This window comes from Colias croceus, chromosome 6 (genome assembly GCF_905220415.1).
Source record: "Colias croceus chromosome 6, ilColCroc2.1".
NCBI lineage: Eukaryota > Metazoa > Arthropoda > Insecta > Lepidoptera > Pieridae > Colias > Colias croceus.
This window is the reverse complement of record NC_059542.1, coordinates 12,200,756-12,213,513: the sequence shown is the minus strand read 5'-3', so window position 1 is coordinate 12,213,513 and position 12,758 is coordinate 12,200,756. Positions and strand designations below refer to the sequence as shown.

Sequence of the window (12,758 nt, the reverse complement as noted above, 5' to 3'; positions counted from 1 at the left end):
AATCATTATTTTCACGACAAATATAATTTAGCAAACAACACCCATATATAGGTAACTATGTTCGCGAGCGTTGAACTGAGAAGTCTAATCGAGTTTGGGATCTAAGTTATTCTATAATGAAGACAAGGCTTGTGACGTATTTACACTGTACGCTGTGAATATATTAATTCATATAGGACATACATTGGTGGATTTGGTATGGAGAGATTAAACTCATAAATGATAAAATTGCTGTAATTTTACAATTACTATTGCCATCCAAAATTTATCATTATCAGCCCTTAATTGTTCCTATGAAAAAAGTAGATAGGAATAAAACAAGAGTTGTATTTAACACTTTTTAGGACAGTAATAATTTGTTATTAATTTTCATATAAATATTGCTACATATGGAAAGATATATGTAGTATATATATTCTTTAATTTATGTTGTATCTTTTTGATTAAAATAAACTAAATGCTAAACTGAAATTTATTTTTATAGAACATCCTTAGTTATGTTCCCTATATCCATCATTAATATATGTTAATAAATATCGGTCTAAAAGCTCGTGTCGTGTCGCAACGGTAAGGAACGAAGTTGTGCGTTTAAGACGTCAATCCTGTCCCGGGCTTATATCATGTACTGGGGTAAGTTTTATAATTATACCGGAATTTGCAAATGATCGTGTGGGTTAATTGAAATATGAAGATTTGTGTTAATGTTATTGTGTTATTATCAAAATGAAATAGACTGGAATAGAAAATAAATTAAAAAAGACGAACAATATGGTCACAATATATTCTAATACTGTCTGTGGTATGGTCTTTATCTTATACAAGCACCCGCGGTTTCTGGCGAGATTACGTTAATCATCGTTGTACATTACGTTATCGCCCTTTCCGCATACTTACTGTTTTCAAGTATTTCTCCCACAAAGTGTAATTTTCTGGATAAAAACTAACCTTTGCATTAATCACCAGTTTTTATTCGGTCTTTTTATCAAATTTCATTTCAACCATAAAGTATATCGAGAAATCTTAATTTTCAGATAGGTACCTACCTTGTTATATACTTTATTTGCGTTGAAAGGAGATTGCCCAAGTGACTATGGCACTTGGTATCGCAATCAAACTTATTGTTTCAAGATGAAATATAGCTCAATTTGAAGCTTGATGTGAGTACTTTTAGAAACGATTAAAGTTTTTATATAAATAAGCCGCAGTTCGCGACAATAAAAATAAAACAAAAGTTTTATTCAACGCTTCAAAAAAATACTTTATCGAGTTTAAACTAACGATGATCGTTAAGTTTTACATTTATTACATAGATAATATTTTAATTTACAAGATAAATGTGAAAAGTAAATCGTAATAAACATTATTTCAAAATAAATAACGTCGAACAATGCGTCGAACATATTCATTCAACTATGACATATGACGCAGGACGCTTGCAAGAGAGATAGATATATGTGTCAAAACAAAAACTTTTACTTTTATTTCTATTTATTCGGTATAATTACGACTTAATAGTGATAAATATGATCATTATAAATACAAATAGGAATTAACAATATCACGAACACGTGACACAACTAGTATTTTACCGATTCCATACGTGGTCATACATGTTTCAAAAGAATAACTTTTACTATTATTTCAATTTATCCGGTATAATTAAGACTTAATATTGATACATATGACCATTATAAATACAAATAGGAATTAACAATATCACGAATACGTGGCACAACTAAAATTTTACCGATACCACCCGTGGACATTCTCCTTTGTTTTTTTAACAACCGATATTGTCCTGAATGAAAAATGCTTTTAATATGTTTTAGAGTTGTGCACAATTTAAAACAACAAAACATGAATTGTCAACGACATGGTGTACTGGCCAGGGCCGATTAAAATCTATTAGCAAGGGGAGAAGTCATTAATATTCCTATCACGCACGATTCGTATGGCATCGTGTAATCTTTTTATCGATGCGTCTCGTCACGCCGTAAAAGCATCGACAGTCGATGTTGCGTCACGTCACTATGTCCTGATGACCTCTATTGGATTTCTTTCTTGTTGCTCTAAGTATTTTGCCTTGGATCTTATGTTCTTATATTCGAAGAAACAGTTCAAACCTGGTCCTTCGTCTTGAAGATTGCCAGGTTTAAATACTAGATAAACTCAGGTAAGTAAAAACTACTATATAGATTATACCTAACTATAAGTGAGTACTATATTGTACAAACAAATAAAGGATACAAATTTAGATTAAATTATTTACCCTGTTTTCTTCCTTCACACCGCTATCTTTGTGGAATCGATTGACATAACAGTCTAATTCCATAGGTAATATATGCACCAAAATAGCATTGCGCTACCAAATCTCTCTCAAAGGCTTATCGTAAGTGCGTTTCGGATGTTTTTTATCTATTTTAAAATATTAAAATAGTTAAGAGCATTACAGTCGCCCTTGTTTTTATACAGTATTTGCATGTTGGGAGCTATTTGCATACGGATCAAAGATGCATTACAGCAATGTATTCGCTAACACGTAAATAAATAAAGATAAACATTATGTGACGCGTAAATACGGGTATTAGTCGAAGCGTGGGATTGTGAATTGTTTAAAAGTCTGGTGTGTTTGTGGGAGTGTACCTAGGGAAGGGAGGTACTGAATGAGATGACATGGTCTAGTTGTGATGGTCAAAAGTTTGGTGTGTTTTGATGATATGACAGGATAAATGTTTAAATTGTATTTTAGATTTTGCTGAATAAATGGGATAATGTGGTAATGCATTTAGATTTTATAATGGGATAAAATACCAGGTTCTACTACATTTTTATATGATAGCAAATTTTCAGCACTGATTTGCAGTCATGCTTCCAAAAAATTTCACCAAAATACCCATGTAAAACATTGAACAAATAGGACTTGATCGAAAACATTGCCTACAAAAACGAGCAAACCTCCAATCCTATTTAATACGGAAAAAAGTAAAATTTAAATTGTATCCCGAATTAAGAGACAAGGCATCTGATCGAAGGTCGTTTGCGGCTATCGATTTTTCACCCCGACTGTTGACAAAGGCAGGTTCTTAAGCAAATGAGATGCACCCTAAAGAATATTATGGGCAGACATCGTCCCACTATGCGTATATATGCGCAGATATCCTGCCTTTATTGATCTCATGGAGCTATAGATATATTGTAGTGGAGCATATTTTGTTTTGAGTTTGAGGCACTATTAGTTGTTGAGTTGTTTTGTTATATTTTGAGGTTAAATTGTTATATGGCCAAGTTACACTTACGCAATAAATAGCTTGAAAGCACTAGAAATGTGGTAAAATTATTTCTATAATTAGAAAGAGCAGGCAGTTTTTATTACTTGTTTTCTTATGAGAGATAGAGCTAAAATGCTCTACAATGGAATTTTTTTTGATTTAAATGCTATTATCGCAAAGATTTATTTTATATTATTTATGATATGATTTTATCATTATTTAATATTTTAATGTTATATAATTTATAGGACTTATTATAAGGGTACTTTAAGAATTTTTCCTCTAAAATATGTTGTAATTTTCTAGTGAGTAGTGGCTGCATATAACAAAACAATTAATAAAACACAAGTGTTAAGTGTTACCTAAGTCTACAATATCCTAGTAAATAGTTTTTGTTAATAATAGCTGCGTAACACAGAACAAATATTCAATGAATGCCCATTTGGTACCTCATTTATGCGAACGTAGTTATTCTTGTAGTTTTCTTTGATTTATGATTCGTTCCTAGAAGCATCCTAGCAATTAATAGTATTTTTTATAAATTGTACTTATTTGAGTGAACATGTTACTAACTTGATAATAATCTGATAGATGTATAGTTTTTAAATACAGAAGAAAAAAATCCATAGAAAAATTAGGTAGAGTTTATATTTTTACCTTGTAAAATTAAAAACTACCTACATATATATAGATAATTTAAATGCATGAAAATTTCAAAAATAAATTGTATATAATGTATCTTGTTTTATTAAAAAAGGTTAAATTATAAAGAATACCGAAAATATAGGTAGTATCATCATCACACATCTCTAACTAAACTTAGTCTCGCAAAATCAAACAATTATCACATTCTACCAAAATAAGCATTTAATTTCACAACAAAAGATTCGTTCAACAACGTCCGCCGAATTTAAATCAGCGTTATTACGTCGATATGTAAATTTTGTAGCGTCACTACCCTTATAAAGGCCCTGTTTGAATTGAAAATTTAGCGGAGAGGCCGAGTTCAGTGCGACAACGACTTTCAGTGAATCCACAGCTTCTAGCCTTTAAAAAACGTGTAAAAAAAAAACAAAAAAAAGCAAAGTGAATTATAATCTGTGTGTGCTGTCACGATTTGGCGGTAAACGCGTTGACATCTGTCAAACGAGCGAGACGGCAGATTAGAGGGAGACGGATGCATTGCGTGTAAGTAGACTGTAGATAAGGCTTCGTAAACAATTTTATTGGGCTTGATAAAGATGGCATGCAAGATCTGGTTGGATTGTGATTTACGATGGATGGTTCAGGGGTATATTTTGTTTATATGAGGTCCGCTGCTTAAGTATGACTGTGAAAAAAAGCAAGTGATAAAAAGGTTATTTACAATTAGTGATAATTCTTTACTTGGTACTCATTGAACTACTTTTAAATTAATACACTCATGTAGAGACCAATAATTATTATTGTATGTAAAGGTAAACAAGATTACTCTATGAACAATTTAAAATATATATATTATAATTATGCCCGGTCGACTAGTAAAGTTACCTAGGTACTACTTGAGCGAGCGGTAACATAAAAATTAGGTAGGTACCTAACTAATTATGAAATTATTTATTGCTTCAGAAGCTATAGGTTTACTAGGTACGTATACCTATTTACTTTCATATTGTACATCAGTCATATCTAAAATATATATAATGAACTAGAAGAAAATCTGCCATTATATAAGTTCTTACCTTCGCTTTAGCTCTATGTCCTCCTCAAGTAAAACCGCGTGCAAAAGCTGTATATAATAAGCAGTACACAATACGTCACGATTTCATTTAATGCATACCGTAGACATGCCATCGAACGATGAGATCATTCGTGACATACAAAACGTATAATTTGTTTTTCAAACATTGAATTGTCTTCAGCTTATGGTGTAGGACGTAAATTATATGTTTGTTTAACGGTTTTGGCGGTAAGCACAGGCTTACCACACAAAACGATGAAGTACTGCAGATAGGAGGTTCGACTTTGATTCCGAGTGCTGAAAAAAAAATTGATCGCTGATATTTTTAAACAAACTGATATAGTTACTTCTAATAACTTCTATTTAATAGGATAAAAAAAAACATAAACATAAGCGATTTTTTACTATTTCAATTATAGATGTTTTTGTATCCGCTCATATTATGTCTATCTCATAATATGGGAAACATTCGATTCACACAGATGCAAGCACTTAATTTATATAAAGTTCACCCACCAGTACATACGAGTACTTAGTTAAGAGCACTCATAAAATTAGTTATATTCTTACAATTGAGTTGCAATCGATGGCAGAAGACGTCCCCTACCACGGAGCCTCAGGGCACCGATTAACATAACAAGAACCCCCATTACGCACCTAGAAAACCAACTGCCAAAATGTTTTGCCAACCCTATCGCACAGATGACTCATAAGTCAACGACATAGTTTATTATTAAACTCAAACTCAAACATTTATTTATTCAATTAGACTTCTTTTAGAAGCACTTTTGAAACGTCATTACATATTTTAACATTTACCACCGATTCGGAAAGCAGTATCTACGGAGAAGAATCGGCAAGAAACTCCATAGTTGCTCTTTTTAATCATGTCAGTTTTACAATTTAATTTTACAAAATACATTATATGTGTTATATGTACATTATAATCATAATATGCCAAAGAACAGGGGTAAATAGGGTTGTCAATCCGCTGTTTTTTATGTCACCGGTAGAAAATTTTTCTTTTTGTTACGTTGAAGACTAGAATTTGACAGTCGGCTGGTTCGTTTGTCGATTGCCATCGATTACTCACAGCTAGTTGGCAGCCGGAGGCTAGTCTGGGGTCCGTAGTTAGGTATTTTTGTCGCTAACTAGATAACAAGTGGTTTTAAATTGGAATCTACATAATAATCAGGGTGTGAGGGTGCGACTACGAGGCATTAGATGCAATTTTCAAATGACGTTATAGAATGGTTCGTTCAAAATAGCAGACAGTGTTGGCATAAGTGACACCTAGACGACAAGTAGAAAATTTTCTAACAATTTAACTTTCGCAAAGAATAAACTTATAAACTTCCGTTTACACTCTATTATGTAATGTTAAGTAGAGAATGTATTATGGAGCTAGTTTGTAGTAAAAGATGTTGACCGAAGATATAACCTAATAATCTAAATTGTTATACAGAATTGATAAACTGACAAAAAAACACACCTACGGGCGAAGTCGGGTCAAACGGACACATAAACTTTGTTTTTTTATTAATATCGCTATAGAATTACAGATTAGTAAATAATTACAACGTAAACAGAACATTGATAACATACATTCAAACATGGTTTAGCTCTTTTGAAGTAAATAAAGAGGAACATACACGTTCCAAACGAAAGACGTATGATATTTTCAAACGATAAATACAATAACAAGGCTAGCAAAACATTTGACAACATGTGCAATAAATGATCATCATCCCATGCTAAAACAAACGATGGTTGTTTGTTTGCGCGTGTTTATACAGAAAACTGTTAACAGTCGGCTGGCTAGGGCCAGTGTTTGGCTTGAAGCGGTGCAATGTTAAAAATACAACTTCGTTTGATGGTCTGCTTCCTGATGTGTGAAGCTTCTAAATATATAAGGTATATTTGGAAGTATGTACTGTATTATTGTTGATCGGATGCAAGAGTTTAATGTGTCCGTATATACCAAAGATAATAATTTTAAAAGGTAGCTTGGAATGGTATCTGTTAAAGAATAATTCACATAATTTCATCAAAATAAGTTCAGCCGTTCTTTCGTACTTTTATTAAATATGTTCATTTACTAATTTATTAGGCATCAATCTCGTGAAAACCTGAAAGAAGGTGATATATTTCAATGTTTTATTATTTTTATTTTTATGTAGGTATAAGTTAGATATAAGTTACATATTATGTAATATTGACATGATTTTAAAAGAGCAACTATGGAGTTTCTTGCCGATTCTTCTCCATAGATACTGCTTTCCGAATCGGTGGTAAATGTTAAAAATACTTATGTAATGACGATTCGAAAGTGCTACTAAATAGTAGTCTAATTGAATAAATGAATGTTTGAGTTTGAGTTTGAGTTTACTTCCAGGAAAAATGCATTAAAACCTTATCGTATGATGCAATAAAATGTGCCTAGAATTATAAAATATTTGTTATTGTTTCATATGAGTTGGCAGCTAGACAATAGAAAACATGAGCCAAACATACAAACACTACTAGGAAAACGGATTACCTATTGAACATGTACTTACATTTAAAAATACTTAATACACCTATCGTAGAAATAAATGATAAATATTTTTGTATTGACTATGTATATTCTAACATGTTCTTTGAGGAAAATATGAGAAAGACGAATAGGATAGAAACGATACGAAAAAAATCCATAAAACAGTTTTATAGCTAGATTTGTATTTTATTAAAATAAATTTGTGTAAGTATACCAAAATTTCCTAGATATTACATTTACCTATTAAGGAAAGTATAATTAAGATAACAAAATAATATGATGAAACTAATAAAATATCGGTCTTAGAATAAAATTTCAAATTATAAAAAAAATAACGTTATTTTATTTCCAAAAATAAATATAAGTGAATATGGCACTAAAAATAAAAAAATTAAATGAAAAAAAATAAAAAGATGTTTTAGCAGAGCGTGGTTTCGATCCACGGACCTCTGGGTTATGGGCCCAGCACGCTTCCACTGCGCCACTCTGCTCTTGTCTTAGTGACTGAAATTACTGTACATAAAAATAACAGCTACTGCAACAACATGTCTGTTATTTTACAATATTAATATCAGAATATTATATTGTTTGTAAAAATATTGCTTTTTTTGAAGTACGAATATTCGTCTATTTCATGGTCTTTGTAATACGATGAATGGTTTAAACGTATTTTTGTCAATACTCAAAAATGTTTAAAACCACTTCAAAAGAGTTTTCAATGGGGGCTATAATAGTAGCCTCCAGCAATAACTACTTCATTATTTCCACATGATGTGTTCTTACAAATGTAATTTGTCCTTATGGCTTATATAAAAACTCAGTAGTGTATATTTAAATTAAATTAAAGTAAATATAACTATGTAATTATTTATAAATATTTTTAAATGTATGATTCCAAGATTATTTTTACTTACTAAGTCAATAGAATACAGATACCATACTTATTTAAATTTTCCCGAATTATTAGTATTTTCAGATTCCACTGAAACTTTCTTTCAATAAGGATACAACTAATATCTAGACATCGGATTATATGCATTTGCATATTTGCATATGCAAATGCATAAAACTCTCTAATTACGGCGTTAGTGCATATTTTAGCCTTTTTTCCTAATCGTGCATATTTCGTTAAGTAGCGGGAGTTTTATTGGTTGACTAACCTATATAATAGCCAATCAGAACGCTCAGCGAGTAAACAAACTCAATTTTGGCATGGTAAAATGGCAAAAAATTACAAAATGGGCTCCATTTTAAGTAAATTTTGAGCCATTCAAAATAGGGCTAGATTACCCTTTTGAGGCTAAAAACTTAAAACACGGATTGAATTCCAAAAAAGGGCTAGATTTAGCCCGGAAAGGTCTAAAGCGCTCGAAAATTTGGTAAAAATGCTCAATTGTATAAACACAAAAACTATAGGTACTTAATTTTAAGAGAATTTCCTTGTTTTTGTACAATCTTTGATTAAAATATATAAAAATAATAAAGGCTTTTTGATTTTGTATTGTGCATATTTTAGGCATATCAGTCGTTTTTAGTGCATATTTCGGCCTTTTTTAGTGCATATTTGCATGCATATTTTGGCATTTTGTTAGTGCATATAATCCGATGTCTACTAATATCTATTCCCAAATGTATAGTATTGCTGACATCATCTCATCACAGACTATAAAATTAGCAGAACCGACAGAAAGATACCAATAAGTTCGTCACCTCAGGGAGTCACCAATAAGCTAGTACAATGACCCCCTGCAGTGCCTGCCCCTAGAAGGTTAATCTCAACCGGGTTTTATTGCTTTTTACTAGAGCTCATTTAGAAATGGGTTCCGTAGCAATGATGGGATTTGGATGTTTTATTTCTAATCCTGGAGGATTAGGTTTTATGGAACGCGATTTAAGATGATTAAGAAGTGACGATATTTTTCTTTATTGGTGATAGGCGAGAATCGAGATTGTTTTTAAAAATTAAGAATTTTGACGGTCAGTTAACTCGTGATTACGCGGTTGTATCTACATTCTACATTCGATAAATCAGAATAAATAAGTAGGTACCTATAATAAATTAAATAGCTCTTGACCTCCGTTACAAAGTTTATATTTTGTAGAAGTAACACTCGCGTAAAATAAAATGCAATTTATAAAATTCTAATGATTGTTGTAAACAAAAAGTTTATCGGTTTTTTATTATATTTATAAAATTTTATTGAATATTTAGCTTTCAATAACTTATAGGCAACATAATGGGTTCAAATTATTTTCATTTAAGAAAAAACCCGTTTATAATTGCAATACCTACCGTATCTGTTACTATTAAGATAACATAACAAGAACAAAGATAAACAGGCAGATATCATAAAACAATTCGCAAAATTACCGAAATAATTTATTGAAATGGGGCAGTCACACAACCCTATTCATAAAGAATTTTTATCACAACTTTCCCCGAACTAAACGACGTATCCACCAAAAAGACTCGCCTAAATATCAACTTTATGTAGTTCTATTAAAGTTTAATATTCTTTGAGGTTTTGTAGGTAGTGTAAAGGCAGAAAGTACTACGTCATTTGACTAATGACACCTAAATGTTACGTATTTAGTAAGCGGAATGGTTTTATTGTGCGAATGCAATGTATCGAGAACTTTTAATTTTGGTTTATGATCCATTCTTTGGGGTGACTTACTCGCTCTGTTTGGACAAATGAGTAGGTATTGTACTATTAGTAGCTATGTAATAACTTTTGACTATTTTACAATAGTTTTTTTTACAGGTTTACGTTTTTGCGATTGTTTCATAAAAATGGTTTAGACGTTATTAAATGAAAACGGTTATGAAACACGTAAATTGTAATAAATTTTATTTTCACTTGGTAAATTATCTCTCTTTCAATCAGAATCATTTCCTTAATCTACAAACATCTTATAATTTTACTAATAGAAAGAAAGAAATAAAGAAAAAACGTTTATTTATTAATATTATGTTAATATTATGTTTAGTAAAAGTTTCACATCGAAAAAGTACATAATATACAATTGACTGAATTTATTTATTTATAATTTATTTTAATAACTACGAAAATGACGGACTTGTACCTATGAAGTGACTCTTAAGGGCCCTTAGTAGGTGAAAACGGAAAAATGGACTATTTTCTATGAGCTCTAACTGAAAATATTGAAGTTATTTCGCACTGAAATTTCTAATATGTATTACAGAACGTATGTGTGATGGGATGACTGTTTCCAAAACACGATTGGAAAAATTTTGCTCGATAAAAAAAATTCCTGAAGTTACCTCTAAAATATCATATAAATGCTCATTACAACCGTATTTTACGATAATAATTCGTATAAAATCATAAATACATAGGTATTTACCTTCTCGATTTCGTGACTGTTTTAGATTTAGAAATTACTAAATATTTTCATTCACTTTTTGATAAAAATGTGAATGGCGCTTACAATTTTTAGTTTCGAGCACGTTGATTCCATACTAAACGCGGACCCCCTCACCGCTTACCTCAGGCCCGAATAGCTGAATTTTCGCTGACCGCCTAACCCCCCTTAAAATACGACGACTTCACTACATAGTGTTATACAGCTAAAGATTAATTATTGTGTCCAAACCCTCAGCTTTCTTAGAATACGTCATACAAAAGACTCAGCCCCTAACTATAAATAAAAACAATGAATTGCGCTGTAAAAAGTAATATCATGGTGGTCATATCACTACCCTCGTATCATTCATAAAATAATAGTCAAAAGGGACGTTTAACAAATGATACAATGTATTGTAAAAAATGCTTTTCCACACGGTGATTCGCAAGCATGTGCAATCTAAATGCATACATTTGATTCGTTGATATCCTAGTTTGCGCAAACTACGCTCAAGTATGAAGCACTGTCTGGACCGAGCTTTATTCACTTTTATCGTGATGTAAAAATGTTAGGTCATCGTTTGTCATTCGTTTTTAAACTCTATTTTAAGGTGTGATAGAGTTCTTTTTGGGGGATTGTGATAAGTGGGTGGTTTCTGGCCGGTAATGACAGGCTAATACGTCACATGTGTATAATTATTATTTTAGTGCCTATTCGAATGCAAGTCATGTTACAATCGTTTCATATCGATTTTTCTTACTCGTTCTTTATATTTTATTTCCTTTCTATCTCAGAGGAATGAGGATCAATACAAGGACCTCTGTCATTTACCTAAATCTAATTCACAGCCTTTAAACTGTAAGATGGTAATTGCAATATGTAATTTATTTGTATATTCTCTTTCTTAAGGAAGTTATACCTACACCACCTAAAAATTGCCACCATACATCGGTAAAACCATTTAGAAAACAATAAAATGATCAATAAATTAGCATAATAGTACGTTTGTTTCACACCGATAGCGATCGCCACGCGTCCATTGTCCGCGGGGGTGTGGGGCATAGTATAAAGAGAATTATACTATGTATGGGGCATGGGCCAAACACGTGACGCTCATTATTTTGTGCCAAAACGTCCGCGCAGGAGATTAGGCGTGAGCGTAATGGGACTACTGTTTAGATCGAAAGTTGGTACTTGGGGATCGGAGTTTTTGTCTAAAAACGTAGGTTTAGATACATGTTAGATTTGATTGTTATTCGAATGTTAAGTTTGTGATAAGAAGTGGCAAAGTTTATGTTATAGAACAGTCTGCAAAAATATGGATGTAAATCTGTCGGTCTTACCCGTAGCCGCTCTCTGGAAGGTGTTCGAAATATCATGTTAAATAATATTACTAGCTTACCGCCCGCGGCTTCGCCCACTTTGTCTAAAACCTAATAAATTACATACCAAAACCTTCCACTTGAATCACTCTATCTATTAAAAAAATCGCATCAAAATCCGTTCCGTAGTTTTAAAGATTTAAGCATACAAAGGGACATAGGGAAAGAAAAAGCAACTTTGTTTTATACTAGGTATGTAGTGATGATGGATAAATCGCGTTTAAAATCAGTCGAAAGGTATTCAATATCTAAAATACTTCCCTAAAGCAAACGCATGAAAATAATAACTAAGTAAAGATGAAATGAAGAAGTCAATTTATAATGTTTGCTAGTGTTGTGTAAGTATGTAATTTCAATAGATTTTTTGCAATAGGTACCAAAAAAAGTGATCGTGGTTTGGAAATTGGAACATGCGTCATTCGCAAAACCATGGCATTGACAAACTAGGTCACAAATAGTTAATTCATTGTGTTTTAATGATG

At 31.7% G+C, this 12,758-nt stretch overlaps 1 non-coding gene across 1 annotated transcript; it reads right to left on the bottom strand.

Moving 5' to 3' along the window:
• Positions 1–7,944: 7,944 nt before the first annotated feature.
• On the bottom strand, positions 7,945–8,016 carry Trnam-cau. Its single transcript has one exon. It is a non-coding gene; the product is annotated as a tRNA-Met (tRNA).
• Between the last annotated feature and the right edge of the window lie 4,742 nt (positions 8,017–12,758).